Here is a 27,750-nt window from a genome sequence, read left to right as displayed (position 1 = left end):
TTTTTAGACACAGATATCAAGCTTAAAAAACACATACTACCACTGACAAGTTCCATAAAGATTTGTTTCTTTTTTTCTTTTCTTCCAAATTTTGCAGTTCTAAAACCACCTTGTGCCTTCATCTGTCCATATTTTCTGGGACAAGTGTTACCAAGAACAGTTATAAATATGTTCTTAACACAAAGCTGTAAGCAATGAAAAATGTAAGCTGGAGCAGAAGGATTTCAAAAAATAGTAATATTTCCTTTTTTCCTTAAATAATGCAATCTATGTGCGAGAATTTCATGGTTAATTCTGTCTGCAACAAATGTTCTTTTTGTATGACGTGTTTTAGTAACTTGTTAAGTTGAAGTTGCCTTTTGCAGACAATAAACTCTGGACATATCTATACATGTGCAGTTTTTCTTCAACAAGTTCCCCAAAGGGCCCTCAAAGCAAAAAGTAGTGAATAATATTAGTAAGGCATGGTTTGTAAGGCTCTCTCAGGTGTAACCGAGAAGAAGTTACAAAAAGAAGCGAGAAGAAGTGTGGAATATGACAGCTCAGACATATTTTCCCTGGTGTTGGGCTGAATATTGTCTCTCCAAGCAGAGTCCAGGATAAACCAAAATGTTCCTGTTTACATGAGAGTTTAGAGCAGGTCAATGTGCAGCACGTTGCCTCAGCTCTCCAGCTGCCACAGCTCAGTGTTGCTGCTGCCCCTCACTCTGCCAGTGCTCAGTGCTCTCAGTGGAGACAAGGAGGCAACAGGGAAACCCAGAGCAAAAGGAGACTGTGCGCTGTGCCCTCACCACTTCCCACAGCAGTATGGATATTTACTGGAGCTAGCCATCTAAAAATACCATACATGGAATCTCTATTGAGAGCAGGAAATATGTTTTCTTCAGTAATATTTTTCTTTTAAATTTCGAATATGAGTTCTATTAAATTTTCAAGCAAAGAAAGTACAGGAGAATGCTACATGTTGTTGGGATCAGTGTTTACAATAGGATGTAGTCTCTCTCAAAATGACTTGCCCATTTTTAAGAATTTTAATTTTGTCATACAGGAAGTTACAATTCTTATTTAAGAGACTGTATCCTACACAGCAAGATCTACAGAAAATTATGATATCAAATAGCCAGACCAAATTATCCTCTGGCCTACTGATTTTGTTATACTTTATCTCTGTATGTCTTGTTATTATAAGTGGAAAAGCATCTAAATTCAAAATCTTTATTGCATTTGGGAAAAATAAAATTCAATGCTTAATGCAATTAATAAATCAAAAATCTTGCTGGCAATATATTCTCTTTTACATCTAAATAATAAGTCTTGCTACTGCTTTAAAAATAGATGAAAAAATTGCACTAATATTTCAATAATATAATAATGAAAGTTAAAAATCAATGTACAGTGATTTATTTTTATTATTTTTCTTAAGGAACTTAAGACAATTATGGAAGATATTCTAGTCAAATACATAAACTATTGATTTTGTTTGTTCCTTTGATTATGATAAAATAATTTTTCCCAATGATGCTCTTCTGGATTTGGAAGCAGCTTTTTCAGTGTTATGTTGAGTATGTCAAATAAACAAATACTAAATCACCGCACTATAATTTGACAAAACTGGAAAGGCCACTTTGGGTAAATTTATTGTCATACAAAGACAGACTTCTTCACTTGAGATATCAGGAAGTATAGTATTATATGGATCTCTGCCTCTTCATAAATCACTGAGTTTCTACTTTGCTTCATAGTGGCAATCAAAAAACAATGCAATCTGAAATGCAAAATTGCATTTAATCTAATTTAGTGAAGCATTTTACCTGCTTAGCCAAAATGCATTTATTAGAGTCAGCAGTCTCCACAAAGGAACTCACTTATTATAATATGTGAAGTTTCAATAGGCCCCTTTATACCTAGGCCCTGTATTCACTGAGCAGTGCAAACTAGGAATGAATTGTGCCACCAAACCAGATTTTCTAGCAGGTCTACAGTGTCCTGGAAAGGTATATATTGTTTTATGGTGAAAAAACCCCACCACAAACCTAAAAAAAAAACAACAATCAAAAAAAACCAAAAACAGGACAAGACGATTCTGTTCCTTATAGCTACCAAAACGAAGTTGCCTTAACCACTTTTCTTGGCATTTTTTATTACACATCTTAGATACATTTCAAATATCCAATTGAAGATTAAGCTTCATTAGAGGCAATATATAGTGTTTAACTGCATGGAAAAAAAAAAAAAAAAAGACTTAAGAGCCAGTGTGTGATAGTTTACAGCCTTGTCAGCTTAATATGAATTATTGTGGTGCTTCCTGCAGGCTTGAAACACTACTTACACATTATTCAACATGAAACTACAATCAGTTTGAATGGCAGTGAAAACCTCATGTAAAATTGCTGCTACTCATAAAGTGGCAGTTTGATTTTAAAGTCATGCTATATGTTTTTAAAGAGCTCAATAACTATCAGTTTCATAGGATCTTGACTGTGTTTTGTTTTGCTTTTTCTAGGAGTGAGCCATTGTCAGCTGTTTTTACTTTTTAGACTCAAAAAACAGACAGTTTTTACTGAGTGATAGAATAACAGGGAAGACAACCTCAAACATGCAAACTAATTTCTTTCTTTTTTAGATTTATTATTGAGTATATTTTGCCATTCTATGCCCTCCTAATTGTGGAGTTGCTGAAGATCCTATTTGCTTCTGCATTGATTGATTTGCAGATCATATTTTTCGTTATCCTTCATTATTCCATTGTCACCTCTTATTTGTACTCCTTTCTTATAATTTAGCATTTTTAAAGGCTGCACGTTGATTTTCTCAGTCACCAGGAGATAACATGTCCAGTTGCTTTTCTCATATTTAAAAAAATATGTTCCTAAATTATTCTGCCTCAGATTACTTTCCACAGATGTCTGTAGAACTAATTATGTCATATAAAAAGAGGTTTAGTTCACCAGAGAGATTGGTTCTGTTTGAGTTTTACAATTAAGCTTATCCAACCATCTATGTGTTTTTGGAATTTTAAGATATACAAAAATTTCTACATTAGGAATAAATATATTTTACAAATAAGATGAAACATGAAAAAAATTAGCATTTCCTAACTCCTTATAAATTCATAAAGCACATTTCTGTGTCACTTCATCCTTCATTTTGCTAAATTTTCTATTTGGAGCAAGCTAAGGAGGTTTATCTTCTAAAGTATTCTCTTTGATTTTTTTTTACTTGTAATAGATTTGTTGTAATTTACTATTGTACATGGAGCCAAGAGGAGGTAGATGATGTGCTTCAAATACTGAAACAGAAAATTATTCTCCAAAGAAGAAATAGCACTCATTTGAAAAATTCAAAACTTTTGTGCCTAATACTCTTGGGAGAGGGACTCAATGCTTCAGTCCTGTCTTGTGTTCTTTGAAAGCAGAAATTTCCCAAAAAATCATTGTCTTCCACTTTGAAAGTTTTCTTTCCAAAGAGAAATACTTTGTAATGATAATTTGACAGTGGTTTATAAAATAACTTTATTTTCCAATCTCAACCTCCACTGGTGCAAATTGTGTCCATTTCCCCTTCTCCTATCACTTGCTATTTGGGAAAAGTGAATAACACTTCCTAGAACTCTGGTGTGAGCAAAACCAATTGTCTTCTGATCTTCTTCTTACAGATTCCCTCTTTCTTTCTTTGGCTGTATGATCCATCTGTTGTGGTGGTAACTCAGGAAAAGCCTGACATCGGTGGACATGTTGGAACAGTCACAAAATGGTATAGAAGAAACTTACAAACTTTAAGCAGATATGTAAATGAAGGTATCAATAAAGAGATGACAAAAAAAAATTATGAGGTTCCAGCACATGGAATATTGACTGAAGATTGGTGTGTTTCAAGGCAGCTATGGCAGAAATGAAAAGGTCAAGGGAGAGGCAACTAAAATGATTAAAAATATCTCACTTTCAAAGGGATGCCAGCCTACAAGACTGTGATGCTTGTAATACTCTCAGGCTTGCTTGGGGCTAGAGATCACAGAAATTAATCTGTAAAAGAACAGATGAATGACTGGCAACTAGCAAGCATTAATTTTCACATCATCACAAGCAATCTTCAGTCAGGAGCTGATCTGGTTTTATTCCTCTTATATAATACCCTGGAGCCAGGAGTTTCTTGTCCCCAGAGCAACCATAGACATCTGTACATATACATGTAGAAAAATATGTGTTTCAGATGTCTGCAGTTGGAAATTTTCAGTTCTAACAAATAGGGTTATTAATTGTATGAGCAAAGAGCAATAAGAAATCATGGAGATTAAACTATGCAAGTAAGAATTTTTTCTGCCCAAACAAGCAGTGTTACATGTGGGAAATATTCATAAATCAGTATTGATTACAGTTTTGCTTCTGACTAATTAGATCTACACACTTTCAGTTAAAATGTCATGAGTGTAACAGATAAAAGCGCCCTGCAGGAGTTCATGAATTTACTTTATTATGTTGCCTGTCCAATGAAAATTTCTTTCTTTGGAGAAGTAAACTCTACTGCCTCAGGTGATAAAGCAACATTATCATACTCCATTTTGTAGCATTATGCAGACCATTATTCAAATCGAATTATTGAATGGCTGAAAACCATCATCATTAAACACTAAAAAAACCCTGAAACTCCCAGGTGTGAAAAGAAGAATAATACAAAAACAATAAAAAAGCAGAAAACTTTTATTCATGGTGAGCTGTGACTGACTCAGCATGCCTTTGAGGGTTTCTTTGATTAGGGAGGGAACTTGATTTATCTATCTGATTGAAGCATTTCTCTTTCCATTTGTTGTGAGGTAAGTTTAAGTGTGTTTTAGTGTCTTTACTATCCAAGCTGTGATTTGTTAACTTACTTCATTGATTCTGACCACTTTACACTGGTGTTTTTATTTACTACCTGCACTTGCGGCTTTCTTTTTATATCAAAACCCATGTATTTATTAATGAATTTGAGGCATAAATTTTAGAATCCCAAAAGTGTCCTTTTTTTTTTTTTTAATAGGTATAAGGAACTTGTTGCTATAATGAAAAGGAAAAAAGAATGTATTGCTGTTACCAGAAAGAAAAAAAAAATAGGGTTAGAAGAAAGAGATTAAACTACCATGACATAGGATTGGGAAAGAAAGATAAGAGAAAGATGAGTGAATATGCAGAAGGTTCATTAAATTATAGGGAATAAAAAGTTACTGCTCAGGTGGTAGCTAATAGAAGTAACTCTAATAGACAAAGCTGAGGAGTTTGCAAAACATGGTGTAGTTTGAAACTCTTTTTTAGTGAATATAATGAAAGACACATAAATTGAGATAAGACCAGGGGGAGATCACTCAGCAGTTACTGTCATAGGCAAAACAGGCTTAGCTTGGGAAAAATTTAATTTATTACTAATTAATCACAGTAGGATAATGAGAAGTAAAACAAACGCTAAAAACACCTTCCCTCCACCCCTCCCTCCTTCCCAGGCTTAATGTTATTCTCACTTCTCTATCTTTTCTGCCCAGCTGGCACAGGAAAATGGGGAATGGGTGTTATGCTTACACATTTCCTCTGATGCTTCTTCCACAGGGGGTGAACTCCTCACACTCTTCCCCTGATGGACCCTTCTCATGGAAGAATGTCTTCCTCAGACTTCTCCATTGTGAGTCTTTCCCACAGCTTGCAGCTGCTCACAAACTGCTTCAGCATGGGTCCCTTCCATGGGTGCTGTCCTTCAGGAACGAGCTGTCCCAGCCTGGTGTTGTGACCCACCTCTGTGGTGTGGCATCTGCGCTCATTGTTAAAGGACATCTGCAGGTGGATTACAGCAAAATGATTCTACATAACCAACATAACAATGAGTATCATTAGAAAAACTGCTACTCAGCACTATTCAATGGATTCTAAAAATAATGACACAAAAGTTTTTAGAGGAAGAAGGAAAGGTTACTGTTTTTGTGATCTAAATGTGCTAACTGATCTGGATTATCTTCTTTTAATATCAAGGCAAGAGTAAACAAAAATTATTAGTTTTAATCACGAAAAGAGCAATCATTGTAGGACATACAGGAAAAGACTTGGATCATCTTCGTAGTTAACCAGGTAGTGAGATCTGTTCGTGTGTTGTCATGGCAAAAATATCTGACATTATGTAAGGACTTAGTGATGCAAAATCATGAAGTCAGAGCTGCCAGTGACCTTTGAGTGTCAGGGAACACTAGGTCAGAGTTAGCAACCACAAATAGGAATATATCACACAATTTTAACAAAAATTGACTTCAATAAATGAAGCACTTTATCGAATGGTGTAGTAAAGCCCACTGCCTCCTTCCCTTCCATTTTTGAGGCTATTAAATTGTGAAATTGTGTATCTCTGAATACGCCATTTATTTCAGCTGCAGTTCTTAAGGCACATAAAGGAATTACTAGGTGAATTTTATTCCTTGTGACAGGATCAGTCACACAGACATATGTTCAATAACTGCTCATATGTCAAATTTACTGAAAATACTTTTTTTGTAGTTGTGAAATAATATCTCAATTTAACATGAAGTGCCTAATGTGGTAATTTAAAACTATTTGATCCAAATGCTTGTTTTTACAAAATCAGAAGTCTAAAGAAAGCCAGCAACAGTCCATGAAACTACATTTTCCCAGTCTCTTGTGGAAAGAATCCTTCAGACAAGTAATTCAGAAGAATAATACTGTTTCATAATTCTAAATTATGTAAACTACCACAACTGGTTAACAAATAGTGGTTAGCAACTGGGAGACAGAATGCAACTTTTTTTGTACTTATTGTTTATATATATTTCAGCATTACATACCGATGCTTAAAGCATAAAAGATTATTAAATATAATGCTGCTTTCTTCATCTGCACCTTTGATAACATCTGTTTTAAAGATGTAATGCCACTACTCATAATTTCTGTGGACAAAATCCGTATTTGTACAGGGGCAATGCATAAGTTCTTTCTTAGTTCCAGCTCAGTTTAAAGGATTTGATATGCCAAAAGTCATATTGTCACCTCTAACAGCACATTCCTGATCACTGATTTGTTATCTGAATCACTGAAGAAACCAATTTACCTATACACAGAAATATTTAGTCATAAATTATTATTTATTCTCCTAATTAATTTTATTTTTCAGTAGAGTACCCAAACAGAAGCTCTGTGCTTCATAACTTTATGGATATAGACAAAAAAAAAAAAAGAGATGAAGGTTATTTTTAGCTTATTTTCAAACGTTGTTGCTGAAGGTTTTTAATTATTTTGAAAAAAAAAGCTTAGATTTTCATCCTTTCTTATGTATTTTAATTTGTAACTCTTACATTATAGGAGAAACCTTCAAAATTTCATATTACACACTCTTGAGAAGAGATAGGTTGAATTTTTTAAGGGAGTTAACCTTATCAACAACCTGAAGTTCTTTTTTTTTGCTTTGAAATGGTTAGTTCAGTTAAGCAATTTGTATTAATATTGTTTGAATTCATTAGAAGAAAATTCCTAATCACTTAAGAAGGTAAAATGGTTTTTCCTATCTTCTCTCTTTCATTCCTGACCACTGGATCATCTTTTGAAATTTTAAAAATTATAGTTTCTCATCAACTAATATTTTCAGAACAATTGCATTTCATATTTTAGTAGTTATGGTCTCTCAGAAATCCTACCACAATGAGAATTAAATGCACCAGGAGAATTAAATGCACCATCAAAAAGAATAACACTTTTTTTCTCAATAAAACCATACATTTAAAAATCCTGGGGGTTTTTTTTCTGCACATAAATTTTAATATATGAGGATAGCAGTTAACAGTATTGACTAATTTTTTTTGTTTGTTTTCTTGAGAATCCATATACCATTACAGTACAGTATTGATCTTTGCCCAAAGCAAAATCAAGCAAATTGATTTCACAAGCCACAAAATCTATCATTATGTTAATTTATTACTAATTGAAGAAGTGGTTAAATAAGTGAACTTCACAGTAAACTCAGGAGCTCAGTATGCTCAAACCCAAAAGTCTGGTAAAAGAAATTGCACCAGCAAATTTAGTTTTAATACAGGGACAGCATTATCCATATATGAGCTGGGTCAGTGTAAAGAACACAGTATTGTCTCAGTGTCATAAATGCTCTCCCTCAAAGTTAGTGCAAATATGTGGAGCGTGACATTCCTAAACTTTGACCAGAAACCATTGGAAACTTAAGTGACAGTGCATATAAAATCCTACCAGCTTGTAGCACGTAGAGAAACAACCTTTCTTTCCCCTCTCCTCAAAGATGAGCTGTCTAACTTGTCTTTGTCACCAGGTCATGGTAGTGAACACCAAACATTTGATAGAGAATGATCACCTTACAGATTTTTCCCCTCATTCTAATCCTTCAATATATTAAATTAGAAAATTTCTTCTGAAGGTTCCCACACTTTCTGTTCTGCCTCATGCCAATATTTTAACTTACTTATTGCTTAAAATTATTGACAAGGTAGGAGAAGCTGAGTGGGTTCACGCAGCTGCTTTAACATAAAAATAGATAAACTAATATATAAAGCCTGTGGTACAGGAGGAATAACTTGTGTGTCTTTCCTGGACTCCTTATCTGCATGCTAATTCTATCACTTGGGCAAAAAGTGAGAAAGTTTGTTTGTAAAGATCCTGTAACCTTCATTGTTGCCTTGAGCAGCAGTGAAGAAGTTGACAGATTGCTGGTTCCTATTTGTAGTCAGCAAAACTCCTTTTATATCTCATTCTCTGCCAGAAGAGAAAAGGAAGCTACTCAGTCAAGAAGATATAGTACAGCATTCAGGAAAGCAGAAAAAGAAGTGAGAGACAAAGGGTGCTGATTGCCAGGGTTCGTTATTCCCAAGGAATTGAGTACAGGCAGAAGTAAGTTAGAGCTCAGAATAGTCAGGGCATGTGAAGGAGAATCACAAAAAAGCACTACTTATATTGATAAAAACCCTCTTCAATCTGTGTCAATTTCTCTTGCTGCAAAAGTGAATCTATTTTTGTCTTCTAAATACAGTGTGATTTTTAAAATCAAACTCTCATTTCAATTTTTAAATCTTTCTCTTTTTTTTCATGATTTTTTAAAAATAAATCTTATAACATCACTTTTATGCTTTCCTGACTTTTTGCATTTCTTTCCTTTTTTGCCCTGTGACTTTTGAAATATCTTCTTTAGCTTCAGAAGCATTAGCCACTGTCAAAATTACAGTCTTTCACTACAGTCTTTGTCACAGAAAAAAAATAGAGAACTTCAGTCCTTGTTTAATAAAACCTCAGCTTCTCTTCAGGATGAAAATCAGCAAAGAATCAGTTTCCACATCCTAAGGAATATTAGACATATGTAGACAGTTTACTCCTAAATTTAGAATGCAACATAAAAATTATTTGCAGAACTAAAAAGACCAGGAGACACACCAGCAAAGGGAGGCTAAAAGAATTTATGCACTTCTATGTGCTGACAGCCACTTGTGTTAGGCAAAATTTTTTTACCAAAAGGGTTGTCAAGCATTGGAACGGGCTTCCCAGGAAGGTGGTCGAGTCACTATCCCTAAACATATTTAAAAGATATGTGAATGGGGCACTAAGGAACATTATTTAGTCGTGGAGTTGCCTGTGCTGGATTTACAGTTGGATGCATTGATTTAAAGGTCTTTTTCAGGTTAAATGATTCTATGATTCTTCTCCCTGTCTCCTTGTGTGCTCTGCTTGCTCCACTGAGACCTTGCCAATTAAAATACCTTAATTGACCTTGCCAATTAAAGGCATAAGACTTCACTAACTGGCTAAGCCCCTACATGATAGCAGTTTTTGCCTCTTCAGCTCTTGCTTTACTTAATTACCTGTCTCCTTGAGAGAGGTTTTCAAAGCCAGATAACACAAGTCTATTTATTTGCTATTTTCTTCTTCTTTTCTGTTCTCCCCATTTACAGGCCTCAAACTTTATTTGATGCATCTTGAATGTTAGATAAGTTCTTGAGTATAAGACATGTGTTATCATTGAATTTCATGAAATGCATGGAATTTCAACAGAAAAGAGGCCAAGTCTGAAACACTGTAGATTAATACTGTTATCAATATAATTTGTGCGATAAACTGAACATAGATAGAAGTTATTTTTCTTTTCTTTGTATGCTAGTATATAGATGTTTATAATATAAAATAATATTAAATCAATATTTTAAACAATTGAGCTATTTACCTAAAAATCGAGGAAAATTCACAAGATACATGCAAAAAAAAAATCAAACTTATAAAAGGATTTTTAAGGAGGGAAAGCCTGTCCAATGAAACTGTAGAAGAAAGAACAAACACTAAGCTGCTTACATTGCATTAAGTAACATTTAGTTAGAAATCAGAGAACCTTTTAGTAATTTCAAGCTTTTGGAAGCAGTAGAGTTGCCTGGGGAAGTTGTAAAATCTTACATGGGTCTTTATAAATTCCATCCTGAGCATCTGCTAAAAATCACAAAAATATTGTTCATTCCTAGAGGCATACCTTGCACTGCTGACCTTCTGAAGCCCCTTCTAGTTCTGTGTTATCCATGTCTGTTTGGGGGAGAGAGAAGGGGAGGGGAAGAGAGGGGAGGCGAGGCAAGGTGAGGCGATCTACAGGAGTGGCTTCTTTCAGAACCTTTCCTCATGTCCAACAGAATCAAATTCCAGGTGGATCCAAGACAGACCCACTTCAAGGCCAAGCACATCAGTAGTGGTGGCAGCACCTCAAGGATAACCTATTTAAGAAAGGAGAAAAATGTTCCACAACAGCCTCCTGAAGAGAAGAGTGAGACACAATCCTGCAGACACCAAAGTCAAGGAACAGAGAGGGCGAGGAGGTGCTGCAGGCATCAGAGTGGATATTCCCCTTCAGCCCACGATGAAGACAGCCCATTCTGAGGCAGCTGTGCCCATGGAGGTTCACAGAGCACCTGCAGCCTGTGTAGGACCCCTGCTGGATCTGATGGATGCCTAAAGGAAACTGTGAGCCCATGGTTCAGGACTGGAAGGACTTGTGACCCCATGGGGGACCCACACTGGAGCACTTCACTCCTGAGGGGCAGTGCTCTGCACCCCACGGGAAGGTTCCATGTTGGAGGAATTTACAGAGGAACACCTATGAAAATTATTTTGCCTCTTTTTTTATCTTCAGTTGTGATTAAGGCCTTTCTTTTCAATTTCTTTACTTTTTGATTGATATTATCTAACAATTTAACTTTTTGCAAAGCATTAAAGTCATTCTCTTCAGCATTTCTTAGCTGTTGTTTGATTCGGTTGTTTCTTTTATAATGTTGTTCCACATGACTGATGCAGAATTTAAATGGAAGCTAAACACTAAAGATGACTATTAAACATCTTTTAGCTAAACTGCTACCCAGCAACAGTTGATCTGTTTTTTTTCTGGTTTGGTTTTTTTGTCCTGTTTTTTTTTTCTTTTGGTTGGTTGGTTGTTGTTATTGTTGTTGTTGTTTTTGTAATAATTAACTTCTATTTAGATCTCTTTACTGGTTTTAATAGTTATAATTTTACTGTGAAGTATACAGTTCACTTCAGAACAACTGGCATCATATTGCACTTTTGGTACTAATTTTCACAATCACTTCTTTGGATTGTTCATCCTAGGTATGAGTTTCACAATTTTAGTTGAGGTTAAACTGTTAGTATTTCCACTTACTCCACACTTACATAAAACAAAGATATGAAGAGGCAGGATGTTATTTGAGGATTTAGAAGGAGCTGGAATAAGTAGCTCTATATAAAGGAACAAATTGAAAAAAGCTTTTCCTCAAACATCTGTCAGACTGAAAGACATTAAGTCATGACAAAGTGCAAGGAAGTTTTCTGCAAAAAAGTTATAGAAGCATGTTTTCCTAGGAAAATTGTACACAATTTACCATTCTTCAGCATTTTTCAGCTATTACAGGATAAATAAAATCTACTTGACATACTATGGGGCAAAGTAATTTAGGGATGGGGAAGAAAATTGCAAACTTGTAGGTTTTTCCAGACTGATATAACCCCCAAAATTGCCTAAAAAAATGCTCTCATCTTTATTCATGTTCTAAAATGCTCAGAGTGATGAATTAGTCATCACATAAGACAATCAAAATCCCAATTTTTGCTTCCATGGCACCAACACAAATGTCAGGGCTGCTTAGTTAGCCATGAGGAATAAACATTTATGAATGAAATCTATTGGCTAGAAACAAGGCAGTATAGCCATTCCCTGTGAATGAACTGAATTGCATCCAAGGAATATATAGCTCTTTTGGCATGAGTTTCTGTTTCCAGCCAAAACAACCCTGCAAAGCTCATAGTAACATTCTTAACTAATTGCTTAATTTTCTAATTATCAATATTAGCTAATTGCTTTGGCCTGCAGCCAATACTAGCTGGTTTTACCATTCTTCACAGTCTTGTGAATTGAGTTGTACTCTTTCAAAACTGCCTGCTGTATCAAAGTCCCTTAAGAAAAGCAATGCAATGGCTTCCTTTATCCTGCTCAGCTTCACTTCAGAAGCCAATACGTTTTGTCTGTGTACTTATAGCAGTGTAAGAGTGTATATCTATAAAATTTTGTCAAAGCTGTGCACATGGAAATATTTTGTTACTTTCAGTTGAAGCCCCTGACACAAATTACTTGTCTCTACTTTTGCATTGCCTATATGCCTCTTCTAGCCCAGCCAAACAGTAAATATCTGAGCAAACTTATCAATTCTTCTCACAGCTCCAGTGTGCTGCATTGCTGGAGGAATTCCAAACACATTTGAGTTTCAAAACAAAATCTTCTTCCAACTTTGCAAGGAAGATAATTTTTATATCTTGGTGTAATTGCTCAGACAATTGATTAGTTGAATACATCTCTTCTTGTTTTATTGTTAGCTAAATTATCCAATTACCCTAAAGTATCCAAGGCCTTCTACTAATTTTCTGTAGTAGATTTAGTATATTGTAATAATAAAGTTAATGCAAATAATTTTAGAAAGCTAATGTTGTTAACTTAGAAATTATTTTCTACTATTTTGAGGTTTGGGGGAACATTTCAAGTGTGATTTTTCTTTGCAGTACATTGGTTAAATTTTTTGGTCATCTTTTCCTATATGGATACACTTGGCTATGTAAGCCCCATCATGAACAAATTGTAAGAAATTTTACCATTAAAAACTTTATGCTAGATCTGCTAAGCCATTCTGTATTTTCCCCACCTATCAGTCTCTTGTGTTAATTTACATTACACATATAGTCTGCAAATATTTTTAATTAGACTTCTTTTAAGCTGATATTCTTTCTTTTCCTAATGTTCTTTCACACTCCATGCAGTCATTATTTTAATATGTCGAGATAAAAATCAACAGAGTATAAGTAAAAAAATTCAGACACTTGCTTACTATCATGAAGTAATGGTGGTCATGATGCCATACTACCTGGAAATACTAGTCTACACAATTCTTCAATGACAAAAATTTATAAAGTTTTCTCAATTATTATTAATAAATTATTTGATAACTGCTGACCCCTCTGTGTTCTCATTACTTGATATATTTATACCAAATATATGTATGATGTTTTATATATATATGTTTGTGTGTGTATGCTTATGTAAATTTGAATAAATACATAAAGTGACAACAAATATAGAAAGTTTTTCCCATTTTATTGGCTTCATTTCAGTACCTGAACTAGACCTGTGGTGAACTTCTTCATTGTGTCTTCAATGAAAGTTTGAAAGGTTCAGATAGTTGGAATTTTTCCTTTCCAGGCCTTCCTCTGAGCATTTAAAGTAGGATTAATTTCACACAGTGTTAGATGTTTAATATACAGATGTGTACTTCCAAGTGAATCATTCTGATTTCATTTACAGTCAAAGACATAATTACGTTGTCTTAGTTAATGTTTCCTCTTATCTGCTGTAAGCATCCTCAATAAGGTGAGACAAAATGCTCTCTACCAGTCTTCATCTCTCTAAACTGTCTAGAGACAGATCTCTGGTTCAATAATTAGACAAATCCTTCCTCTAAGTTCCCCTCTTGGTCTTTCTAAGCTGGTGAATTTTTGCCAGAAAATATGACAAACACCCTGACACCTGCTTTTTGAATCATCTTTAAAGACAACCCAAATTCTATCACTGATTCAAGTTGTTGCACTTTACCATTGTTAGTTCTTTAAATATTTTGTACAAATGTAAATGATTGTGAATTTTTAGAAAGCTCTGCGAAACAAGATCTATATTTAAACAGGTAGCTAATAAAACACTGCTCCACACAAGAACCTGGAAATCTAGGGAAGAATAAACTAAGTGTTAAATCCTGTTTAATGAACTAATTTATTTTCCATGCATAAATACCAACTAATTGATGTAACCATATTTTATTTAAAGTGAAAAACCAGAAAATTTGGCCAAATAGGTGCAACAGCCCATATGAACCACATCCCTCACTACTCTCTGCACTCGTGAAGTAACTGCTGGCAAACTGCTGCTTCCTCACCTTGTAGTATTAGCCCCTCAGACAGGGACTGTACAGTCTTCCAGGGCCACAAAGCCTGATCTGGACTGACAGCACTGCTGAGACAGGAGCTGCTTCCCCTCGTGCCTCTCTTCTTCTCTCTGCACCAGACCTCCCATGACCTGATCCTAGTCCCAGGCTGTGCTCTCCTTCTCAATCTGCTCAGCACTTGCTGCAGTCCCACCAGCAGCTCTAGCCAATTGCAATATTCCTAAACATATTTCTTGTGCTTTTTCTCAGATTACAATAAATTTATTACTTATGACTAGCAGTTTATAGAAAAAAGGTAAATATTAGCAGACTTGACTGTCTTGTAGCTCAAAGGAAACTAAACTGCAATCTTTCTTCAGAGCTCAAGACACCCTCTAAAAAAGTCTCTGATTTGTTTTCTTTCTGCTCCAGACTCTCACTTCCTTGGAAGCTCTTGCTTTCTATAAGAAGGCATATAAATACTGCCCAGACTTTCCCACAACAAGGAAATTACAACTTTTTAAAATAATTTCTGATATACTTTCGTTTTTTAATAAAAGTGCTCCAAATGTAATGAAAGCACAAATGGAAAGCAATATCTTATCCCCACCTATTGATTTCATTCTATTTAGTTGCCTTTGTCCCCAGTGGATAACACCAGAGCAGAATTTCTTGGACATAAGAAAGGGTACACAAGGAGCATTAGGCAACCTGCTTTGTCTTCTGGGTCTTAATCCTAGGACTTAAATTTTATCATGACTTAAGTTAAAGAAAAATTTCCAGAAGAATCTCTAGATAAACGGCAGTAATTTAAACCAAAATTTATAGATCACCAAATTTTCTTTCCTTTTGTTTTTGCTTTTTTTTTTCCCCTTTGGCACTGCTGCTATAGTACAATGTCAGGAAATAGCCTTTCCATTCAGAACAGAATAATATTTTTACTGATCCTTGAAAAATAGCTGCTATTTGGCTAAGACTGGGAGCATTGCTAAAAATACCAATGTGCAAACAGCTATTAACCTTTTAAAATTGTGCTCCACACCTAATGGCATTTCTGTTTGAAGCTTTAGAAGCTCAAGTTAGAATCTAAAATACTAAATCAAACCAAACATGAAAAACAGAGCCATTATGGACCAAACTTTAAAAACCAACAAATAAACAATCACAAAATTCAGTAGTTCGGAGAATATAGCAGGTGGTTGGTTTTTTGTGGGGTTTTATTTTGGTTTTTTTTTAACATGGTTTAACCACTGGAGAAGATGGAAAAATAATAGGAACTGAGGGTTATACTAAATCTATATTTAGAATTTATTAGGTAATGTTTTAATGAGTAGCAGAGGCAGATGGTATGTGGCCCCAGTGATCATCCTACTCTTCAATGACATCTACGTGACAGAATTCGTAAACTTTATAGAACTCATCTATGTTAAACTTTCAGGTGGATTGAGGTTGTTTGCCCAGATGAGGGCTGCCTGAAGAAAAATAAAACTTTGTCTGCATGTATAGTGAAAATTATTTTGAGCTATATTTTCTTTCCTAATGTACCACTCCACAAATGCACAGTAACAAACACTGAAATAGAAACATGAAGTAATAATTAGGAGCTGTATTTATGTTTTATATTTTTCATGTGCTACCAAGATGTGGAAGGTAACACCTTCCTTTAGGACCTCTAAGTCCAGTGAGTAAAACCTTACACTCAACACTTTTGAAATCAACATAACTATTTTGACTGCCCTGTATTTTTTTTCAAGTTAATGCTATTTTTCTTCAACAACATAACAGTTCCTGCATCAAGACAGTACAACTGTAGGAAATCCAGTCACATTTGTGTTGTAAAATAGCCAGATAAGATATGATGGGTATATTGAATTATTTGAAGATTGCTGTACTTGAAAAGAGAATGGTTTATCTTGTCTTAGATTAATTTCCTCACATCTTGGGGATCCTGTGCTAAGGAGAGAGTCACTGCCATTTTTTGGTAGGAAAAAATATTCAGTGTTCAAGGATAGTTTGCTTTTACCAGACAGGAGCTGGCAGAATGACTCACAAATTATGGTCATGATGATGTTTGCTGTCAACAGACTTGACACTGCAGAAGATGTGACAGTGATTCTTTGAGAAAGATATGTCATGAAAGCAAATTTTCCCAAAGGAAAGGTACTTATAAACATTTATATTTATGCATCTGTGCCTGTGTATGTATTTTTTTAAGATATATTCTTCCTTCTTGGAAGGCAGAGATTAATAAGGCTAAAATAGAAAGGGAATAATTGCTCCCTCCTCCCTCCCCAACTCCAGACACTTTGCTTAGCCCTTGAAAGCATCTTTGGTCAAGTCCCAGAGGTCATTCTGAACCTTGATAAATATAAAAAATTTTGTTTAGGTACTGTTTATTACAGCTAATTACAGCCAAGCAGTCATTTTTCAGAACAGTCTTCATATTGATTCTGCTTTTCTAAAATATTTTCTAATAGCTTTTCAAAATGACTGCTCATCACAGCTACCTTACCCAGAAACCCCCTGAGAAAAATTTAGCCTCTGAAGAATTAAAATAAGCCCTATTTTTTTGCTTTTAGTCTAAAAACATGGATGTAGAAATACAAGTGGGACACAATGCACTTTACCCCTCCTGTAGTGGTTTCACATTTTTCCTGTTTGTGAGGCACTGGGTGAACCATGTTAAAGTTGTCTGTCCCACTGCACAAAATGCTGGGGATTTACATTATGCTCTTCCAAAACAGAATTAATGTTAATTTCAGTTGTTTATTTCATATTAAATTCTATGTGTGTTTGAGAACACATATCATGCCCTCCCTTTTTCGTCCCCTTAGAAAGAAAAAGCTATGCATGATGCCAGAAGCCATCCAAGGTATACCCTGAAGGGTTTATTTTGGATCCTTGTTTCTGAGGTGAAAAAACTTGCTCATAACTTCCTGGAAAAACACGTAAGGTGAAAAACACGTGACAAATATAGATACTACTGCTGCAAAACTCAGAGTGATCCTGCAATGTACTTAATAACAATTAGCATATATTAATAAGTGCAATTGCATAAAAAAAGGAAAAATAATGATCAGTTCTTAAACCAAAGCATTTGGTTGAAGTCAGCTTTTTTTACTGATTGAGACAGAAGGCGATTTTTGAATAGAGTACGTTTCAAGGCTTTGTAAATATAGCAGTGCACTGTTTTTCTCTTATTCTTCACTCTTCCTCTTCCTTTAATTTATATTTGAATAGTCCACAGCTTCCTCTTATTGCAAAGGAATACAGTAATAATTTAATATCGAAACATATTTTTGCTAACTTTTTGGCCACTGATTTCAATATCAGTTAATCTTTAATTTAGCACTTTTTTCCCCATAATAACTTATTGAATATGTTCCCTGTGAAACAGGTGAACATGGTTAAAAGCTACAGCAAACGGAAAAAAATATTTTTGCTAATGTTTTAATGGATTGACACAGGGAAAAGCTGCATTACATAAATTCAGATGGTTTTCCTATCTCTCAGACTTCAAACATATTTCATTTACAGTGTTCAAAATTCTGCCCATGCATCTCTGACATCCAAACAGGGCCTATCAAAGTCATTCCAAATGATACATGCAGGCAAAAGCAAAGTAAAAAGTGTTTGTATCAGACAACAGGAGGACGCAAATCCAGTCTTATTTTACTTTGTTCAACATTCATATTGTGATCAAACATATATTAAAAAAATGCTGCTAGTGAAACATGTTTCAAAAAAATTGTCCAGGGTCACTTTTTCTTTCCTCAGAATCTGCTTTCTTATAGGGGTAGCTTATAATCTGTCAGCTTTTATTTTCAAATTTTACCTGACACATATGAGGTATCAAATATTTGGTATATTTAAATCTGTTTGTGCCATTGCTCTAATACTATGAAAGTAATTGTCCATTTAAATTAGGATGACATGAATGTTCCTCAGTTTTCCTGAAGTGTTTTACTTAAGTACACTTCAGTGTTGCGATAAAGTGAATACTACCTCTCAGGTTCTCCAGCTGGTCAGAGTGACCCCGAGATACATTAAGAAGTCTCTTTTCTCAGCCCAGCGCTCAAAGAAGGAGTCAGAGCTCTTTGTTTCTTGGTCTCAAGGTTGTTTATTGTATCTTATCTATAAAATTCTTTCTCCTGTCCAGCTGAGGTCCACTCAGCAAGACAGTCAGAAGCGCTCTGCCTGCCCCTGGGGTGGTGTTATCTTTTTATACTAAAAAATATGTACACAATATTTAAAATTACTTTCCAATACCTATCACCTATGTTAGACAGTGAGCTTCCACTCTGAACCAATCTAAAAGTGCCACCACAGCAGAAGATGGAGGCCAAGAAGAAGAAGAAGAAAGGCTGGACACGCCCATATTCCTCCATCTTGCCCCCGAACCCCCATTCTAAAAACCCCCAAAATCTATTTTTTCACCCTGTGATAAATTCACTATCATTCTACTTAAACTGTCATGGCTTGCAGATCTTCATATAAGGTTGGTAACTTGTTCCACAGGTCATAATCAAAACCACAAGCATCTTGAGCTCTGTGCCAGGGTCTCTGAGCCCCTTGGCAGGGGTCTTGGCTGTCCAGGACAGCCAGATGGATGTCCTGAATTCTGACAACTACCTTCCACATTTTCACTTGTTTTTTCCATATCTTCCCTACTGGAAAGAAGCATGTCTAAAATCGGTTGGTCCCCATAGCTGATTCTGGACATTGTGAGAAGCTGGACACATGAGAAGGGCAAATATTCCCAGCAGTGAATTAAAGCTCTTCCTTGTCAGAGGACTACCCTTGGTATCACAGTTACCTCCAGAAAAAACTCCACAGAAGACAGATCAGATTGAGAGAGTTGGTAATCATTACACTGGCCTGGACAGAGTTCTCTTAACTCTCAAAATATTTAATTCCCTTGAAGCACTGTCAATTTAATATAGCATTGACTACTCTAGCATTGCCGAGAGGGTAAAAACTAACTAAGTATTCTAAGAATATAATCCTGTAGCAGTGAGCCAACCCAATGGAAATTTCATTAGAAAAAAAGAAAAAAACAAGCAATTTATATTTGTGGAAGGTGGATATGTAATCATCAGAGTGGCAAGCCATGTGCATCACAAGGTGTCTTTGTCATAGTCCAAAAAAAAGACAGGTGGATATTCAGACATGCAAAACCAGCTTTTAGGTGAAAGTAGTTCAACCATATATTTTGTTATACTAACCACTTCAGTCAAAGAACAAGCAAACATGGTAATTGCAGTGTCTGCAACAAAAGAAGAGTATTTCTTTTTCTAAGGGAATACCAAAGATTCCACACTGATTGCCAGAAAACCCTGCCATGATCACTGGAGTCTAACACAGGATTTGGTCAGACTACCTAGACTGCTTTCCAAAGAGCTCTCTAACAGCAACCTCAAGACTTGACTCATTACATGTTCTTGGAAATACCCTAGAAGAATTTTCTTTGGCATAGACAGATGTTGAAGCACCTGCAATTTTAAAATTCATTGGTATGGTGCCAGTCAGTTTGAAAAATTAAGTAAAATAAAATAAGAAGAGAGTGTTCTGAAACACATTTTTATGATTTTGCATTCAAACAAAAAATTAGGCAGTAAAAATTTTAGATGAAGTAATGAGGTTTTTTTAATTTGGCATAAAATCTCTTAATTTTCATATTTTATTGAATTTGTTTATTTTTGGGCATCTTTTGGTAATTTGGTTTTTTGCTTGCTTTTTTTTTTTCTATTTGCTCTTTCCCTATGTTTAACCAAAATATTTCTTGACCCCAATGACTTGTTTCATCAAACCTGCTAAATCAACACCACTTTTCTAATAAAACATTGGCCAGACACGTTCCAGCAAAATGGGTTTAACAACATGACATTAAAAGGCTGCTCACACAAGAAACTGCTATTATATGGTAAAAAACATTATGCTCTTGTTCACCCACCCTTTTTCTGCTTTTGGTCATGTCATGGTTGCTGTCACTCCATTGCTCTCTGGTTCTGGTCTGAGTGGCTCACACTCTGCAACTTGATGTCAGTCAATACTGTTTGGAGATTGAGAGCTGTTTACAATAAAGGATTAAATCAAATGTCTGTCAGCAGTCTGAAAATCCATGCTCAAAACAGAATGATTCACCTACACAGGTATATGAGACTATGAAAAAATTCTTATGCCAAGGCTATGACAAACTACTTCAGTGGACCATAGTTCAGTTTCTAAACTGAAAAAGAATTTAGGGTCCAAAATGCAATTGACTTCAGAATAATGAATGTGTGGGAAAGTAATTGGTGTGCAAGTCAAATATGGGAAAATTGTTTCTTTTGGTGAATGTTCAGTTCAATCTTCATTGCTTATTCCACCCCTGGTCTCCTGAGATGAGACTTCTTTCAGAGGTGCCAGATAAATTGAAAATTACTTGCAGTTTTTTTAGAAGGCAAGTACCCCTGACTTGTGTTGGATTTACACAAGAGCAGAGACACTGAAAATAAATACCAAGGTATTCTATTAACAGCAATTTCCTGAAAAAAGGTACACACATTTGTTAAACATGTATATTTGTCAATCTGATCCTTGGACTGCAGAATAAGCTTATGTGTATTTCTGGAATTTGTGAAGCAGATTGTAATGCATAATGTCCATATCTCAGCAAAATATTATGCTGAGGTTTTTCTGCAGCAGAACTTCTTATTGTGTGCTCATTAGTATCAGCTGTAATAAAATTAATCCCACTGAAGGAAACCCTACTGAAAGAATGTAATACAAAAGAAAATTGACAAGCAGCTACCTTTTTTGACTGACCAACTCAGCGAGCAGATTTCTAGGCATACTTTTTTGAAAACATGTATGTGGCCTTTATCCTGTGGTTGGTTCTGCATGGACAGGTTCCACTTCTTCAGGAATTTTGTTGCCTTCTAGGTTTTTAGAGATAAAGGGCTCAGACAAGGCCTGTGAGTCTGCTATCAGAGCTGTAATTGCAAGCTTGGGGCTTTTATTGCTCTTTTTTCACCCCCTATATTTACAGGTACATAAACCTGCTTGAAACACTTGTTTATCAGAAACTTTATCTGCTGTGCTTTAAAAGTACAGGACAGATATTTGTACAAGAGGGAACTTGCAAAATTGGTTAGAACACCTTGGAAAGCACTGAAGTTGGTAAGACGCAGTGACACATGTCTGTACAATTAGTCATGTCTGAGATAGGTAGATAGGTAGGCAGATAGACAGATATAGACACATAGTTTCTAGGACATTTTGCCTTTAATAAATGTTATAATTAATGAATATGGATATTCAAAGAATCTTTCAAGAAGTAACAATACATTCCAGGGTAATGACAGTGCAGAGAAAACTCGTTTTGACTTTCAATGCTCAGCAAGTTGCTCTCCAACAGATTTCCATTTAAAGATGTCATTAAAAAGCTGATTGTTTTAAATATATGATAGATAATATTCTCTATCTAAATAATAATTTTACAGATTTTTTCCTCCCAAATAATTTTCATGAGGAAGATTACACACCTATCTCCTCACAGGAGAAAGAAATATGGATATGAATTTACAAATGACAAGAAAAAAATTCTTAACTATTATTGTAATGATTTAGCTTCAGTTTCATCAAAAATTTAATAGAAATACATTTAGTAATGGAATTATAGATCAGAGAATCATTGCTTTAGATCAACAGTACCAGGCAGAGCTCAGGAACTCCAAAACTTTCACCTTTCTTTTTATGTCCGTGCTATGAAAAAATTCAGGACTGCAAAGACTTATCTCTTACCTCTTTCCATTTTTGTTTTCTGAATTTTACTTAATTGCAGGGTACATCCAAAGAAGGGTTGCAATACATTAAAGAGGAAAGAAAGTGAAAGTGTTGAAAGAAAAATAATTAAAACTTTTTAAAATTACTTTTATGATTGCACAAATACCAGCATTTATAGCATGAAGCTGAGTCAGGGGAGGTTTAGGCTGGATATTTGGAACAGGTTTTTCTCCTAGAGTGTGGTTGAGCAGTAGAGGTCCTCAGGGAAGTAGTCACAGGACCAAGCCTGTCAGACACATGGTGTGAATCTTGGGATATCCTGTGCAGGGCCAGGAGTTGGACTTGATGATCCTGATGGGTCTCTTCGAACTCAGCATATTCTATGATTTTACAGTAAGCTAGAATGGCTCTTGTGCATTTACAGCTTTTGCCCTCAGCCAGTGAGTCCAAAAATTAATTTTAGCAGCCAAAAACTGGTGCAAAGCAGGGAAGCTAGGATTAGAACCTATTCCATGTGTACCTCTTCAATGCCAAAAAAAAAAAAAAAAAATGGGGAAGCAAATACATTGCTATGGCATCTCTCCATTATCAGACAATCCCCCCCTTACTGAACTAATCCTACTGCGCCTGTTAAAATGGCTTTGTGGCTTTAATATACTGGAAAGTTAAGACCAGTGGGAGTCTGGAGATTTGGAACAGTAAAACCTTTCCAAATGGAAAAGCTTCTATGATATATCAGGCTCTCTCAAGAAACACACACAACATTTTCAAGAGAGAAAAAAAAAACCAAACTCTCAGCCCCCCAAAAAAAACCAACCAAAACAACAAAAGTGAGAGTAAATAAAAGCAAAAGGGAAAAGAAGACATTTAGTATTTTGATTTTTATTTAAATTTTCATTTCACATTTTCATTTGGGGTATGGGATTTAAAACTCCAGTAAACGAGGTCGCTAGAGAGAAAGGATTTTCTCAGAGACACTCAGAATGGATTGATCATCGTTCAAATACTGAACTAAGAGTGTTTACTTGCCCACAAAGAGAATATTTTGGCATTCACCCAGTTTAAAAAAAAAATTAGAAATAGTGTTCTTTAAACATAGGAATGAGTGAGGCAAAGATAGCTAATTTAGATGGAATGCAACTTTGAACAGTTTAAAATAGATTGAAATTTGAAATTTGAATTTTAAACTTGAAATTCATGTTAATTTCTTCCGTGGGATGAAGCCTACTTTCCTCTTAAAAGCACAATACTGAAATGTACACACTTCTATGCAAAGTTATTACAAATTAAATCTAACAGGAGTCAGTCCTGTGTGAATCATGCAAGTTGCAGCAAACATGCATGCATTTGTGTGTGTCTGTGTTGTGGTTTTACCTCAGTCTTCAACCAAGACCCATGCAGCTGCTTGCCCTCTCTCCCACCAGCAGGACTGGGGAGAGAATCAGAAGGGTAAAAGATAGAAGAATTGTGGGTTGAGATAAAGACAGATTCATAGGGAAAGCAAAAGCCACTCTTGCAAACTAAGCAAAGCAAGGAATGAATTCACTGCTTCCCCTGGGCAGGCAGGTGTTCAGCCATCTCCAGGAGAGCCAGGCCTCATCACACATAATGTGACACCATCACTCCAAATGTCACCCTCCGTCCTCCTGCTTCCCCCAGGTTTATAGACTGTGCACTATTTTATATGGAATGGAATACTCCTTTGGTCATTTTTAGCTCAGGCCCTATCTGTGCCTCCTCCCAACTTTGCATGCATCCCCCATCTCCTCACCAGTGTTGCAATACAAAAAGCTGAAAAGGCCTTAGCTCTGTGCAAGCACTGCTCAGCAACAACAAAAGTACCTCTGTTATCAACCCTGTGTTCAGCAAAAGCCCAAACCACCACCTTATAGCAGCCACTGTGAAGAAAAGTACCTTTAACCCAGAAAAAACCCAGTACAGTCTGTAAAATCATATATTTCTATTTTGCACTTGGATTCTGTTGTGAATCAATGCATACTAAAGACTTTTATTTTGATGAATGTCTTTGTCAAACCTTGAATTCAGCTCACCTGGTCGACCAAAGTTCACTATATTGTTCTGTACACAAAGAAAGAAATCTACCATGTGGAAAGAAATCCACCTCTATATTAAGTAGCAAGGATATTCAAACTTCTTGGACTTAAAACATATATAGAATAGTTTTAAATTATTTAAGTATCACCATGATTTGTATGACCTAAAGTGCATTTCAGGGAAAGTACCCTGGTACCCAAAAAATGGAAAGAAAGTAAGCTGCTCCCATATTATTCATTGTGAAGGAGTCGTCATATGGGTGAGTTGTTGCTCATCATCCCTACTGCATCAATAAATCTTCATTTTATGAAGTGTTGTCAGAGTCTATCACTATTAAGATGACATCCCAGTGAACACAGTGACTAAAAATATGAATACATGTTAGAAGACTTCCTCTTTGCATGCTGTACTTACCTTCTAAATAAAATCAAATGCTGGTAGAGTGCAATTTTCAAACCCAAACCCTCACTTTCTCTTTGTAAGGAATGTTATTTTACCTTGCTATGGTAAAACATGCATTTATGGGTAATCAGCTAGCAATGCATTTCTAGCTTCATATCTTTACATTCGTGCTTAGACCACTGATACAGTGACAGCTCTAATATGATTATGATGGAAGGATAGTTTAGACATATGTGGCTGAACCCTAGCCAGGAACTAAGTGACATGCATCTGCTCGCTCACACCCCCTCCCTGGTGGGAGGGAGAGGGGAATCACAAAAAGATGACACCTATGGGCTGAGCTAAGAATGGCTGGATAATTTAACTAAATTAAAATGGACTAGAAACAATAAATACTAATATTAATAACAGTAATTGCAGTGAACAAGAGGGAGAGAGGGAAATAGAAATCAAGACAGACAAGTGATGCACAATACAATTTCTCACCACCCACTGACCAATGCCCACCCCACCCTGCAGCAGCTATTGGCCTTTTCTGGCCCAATCTCCCCAGTTTATACACAGTCTGAAGTATCCCTTTGGCCAGTTCAAGTCAGCTGTCATGGCAGTGCTCCCTCTCAGCTTCTTGTGCAGATCTGCACTGGCAGAGCATGAGACATTGATAAGTCCTCGACTTAGGATGGGCATTGCTCAGCAAAAACTAAAACATCGGTGTGTTATCAACATTATTCTCATACTAAATATAAATCACAGCCATTTATCAGCTACTAAGAAGAAAATTAACTATATTTCAGCCAAAATTAGGGTAATAACTTAGCACTAAAAGCTCACTAAACACTCAAATAACAAATGTGTAGTCACTCTAAAATCACTGAAACTGGAGTAGGTAGTTTAACAGCTTCAGTACATGGGCACAAGGCTTCAGACACGGTGGTGTAGGAACGTGCTTTATACATCGCTTATGATCACAACCACTCCTATTGATCTGATGAACATGAGCTGAAAGCCTTGGGAAGAAGGAGCTAAATGTTTCCAAATGAAATATTACCCCATTAAAAAGATATGGATCAAAAGTGTTACATTTAAAGAGCCTTTGCACATTTTTTTCTGGAGAAAGTGCATACAGAAACAGTACAAAAATCAGAGAAATTAGTAATGTGACCTAGGTTATTAAAGAGGTGCTATCAAAAGTCACAGAATATAAAAATATGCTGCCTATCTTACCAATATACTGAAATAGCCTATATAAAATGACTATATCTATTCTTATTTCTCTCCTCTAGTGATAACAAATACAGATTGATGCATTCTATTTCTTGTGATAAAAGCAGCAATATTGGCTGTAATGGTCAATTGTTAAAGGTACCATTCATCAGGTTTGAATGCTAAGGGCCAGCTGCCTTTGTACCTGACAGCAATACTGCAGTGCTGGGAGAGAAAACAAGGCTGCGGTCAGCAGGAGGAGCTGCAGCATCAGAGGGGAGATGGTACCCATGGAAATAAAATACCCTTGCAGGCTGTCTAGAAAGAACACAGGCTGCTACACTGGAGACAGGTGAGAGGGAGATATAAGCTGTAGTGGCTGCAAAAAGCCTGAGCTGTAAAGGATATGGCAGGCATTTTGTTTTCACATTCATTCTTTTTCAGGAGAGAGAGAGATAAAAAGGGGTAAAATGAAAATAAATTTAACATATCTCTCTTTCAGAAAATTTGGACTTGGCAATAGTTGCTTCCCTCACATTTGAGTATTACTGAAGGGAAAGAAAATTACAGAAGAAAAAGGAGAAAAAACTGAGTATTACTGGCATCACCCATTCCTTTGTGGTGGACATGTATCAATGAAGAAATGCAATCCTTTCAGAGGAGCGGTGGAATTGCACTGTGATTATAGAGCAGGCAAAATGTAGTTAATAACTGTGCCAGATGGAGCTTCATCTGCTGGGGATTCACTTTAGAAATCGAGAAATTATGGGTAAATATGGGCTCTGTCTTTTTAAATTTAGGATCTTGGGAAATACTGACATCCAGTTTTGATGTTTAGCCAGGAGAAACAGTTATCTTGAGGAATAAGGTGATAGGAATGTTAATTTAAGCAGAGACATCAAAAGCTATTTGCATGCTAATCAAGTCAGCATTAGCAAAGCCTCCAAATTCAGTGTATATCAGCTGAAGTTCTCACATAAACAGGTTTCTGCCTTATGAATGCTTGAGTACAAAGTCATACAAAACTAAATTATTTGAAACGTAATCTTGCACTTTGGCACTAAAGAACAAGAGGGAGATGAGTTATTGAGTAAAAGATGGATCCTATCCTTAGATATGATAGTGTTTCTGGGAACAGGAATATTTTTGAAAAAACCTCAATGCAAAGTAAGCCATATATTAATTACTGAAATCAGCCTTTCTTGACAATACAGTTTAGCATTAGATATTAATGCATTGACAGAATGCAATGAAGGGGAAAAAAACCACAAAATCGTTAAATGCCAATAGGGTTAGATTGTTTGCTAGTATCAGACTCAGTCCCAAGAATCATAAATCTACCACTGGCTTTTACTCAAAGGACCCAGGAGGAGCAGGGGAGGTCAGATTGAGTATTAGGAAAAATTTCTTCACTGAGAGGGTTGTCAAGCATTGGAACAGGTTGCCCGGGGCAGGTATTTAAAAGACATGTAGATGTGATACTTGGGACATGGTTAGTACTGGACTTGGCAGGACCAGGTTAATGGTTGGACTCAACGATTTTTAAGGTCTTTTCTAATCTAAATGATCCTAAGTTTTCTAGTCTAAATGGTCCTAACTGGCTTGGTGTAATAGAACTGGAGAGTACTGCAAATATTGTCATAAGAGTAGGCCTACAGCACCATGGTTTTCATAATCTTCTCTCAAAAAAATGCTATAAAGAAGAAAATATTACTTTTTTTATCCAGTTTATTCTGGATTAGTCTGTGGGGTCTGAGTTGCACTGATGCAGTCAGGTAGCACCTGGCTGGGTGATGCTCAAAGGCAGCCTATTGCCAGGACAAATGACCACTAAAAGACTGCAGCAAATACTGCTT

This window comes from Haemorhous mexicanus, chromosome 2 (assembly GCF_027477595.1).
Source record: "Haemorhous mexicanus isolate bHaeMex1 chromosome 2, bHaeMex1.pri, whole genome shotgun sequence".
Lineage (NCBI taxonomy): Eukaryota > Metazoa > Chordata > Aves > Passeriformes > Fringillidae > Haemorhous > Haemorhous mexicanus.
Note: the sequence above shows the minus strand (reverse complement) of the source record.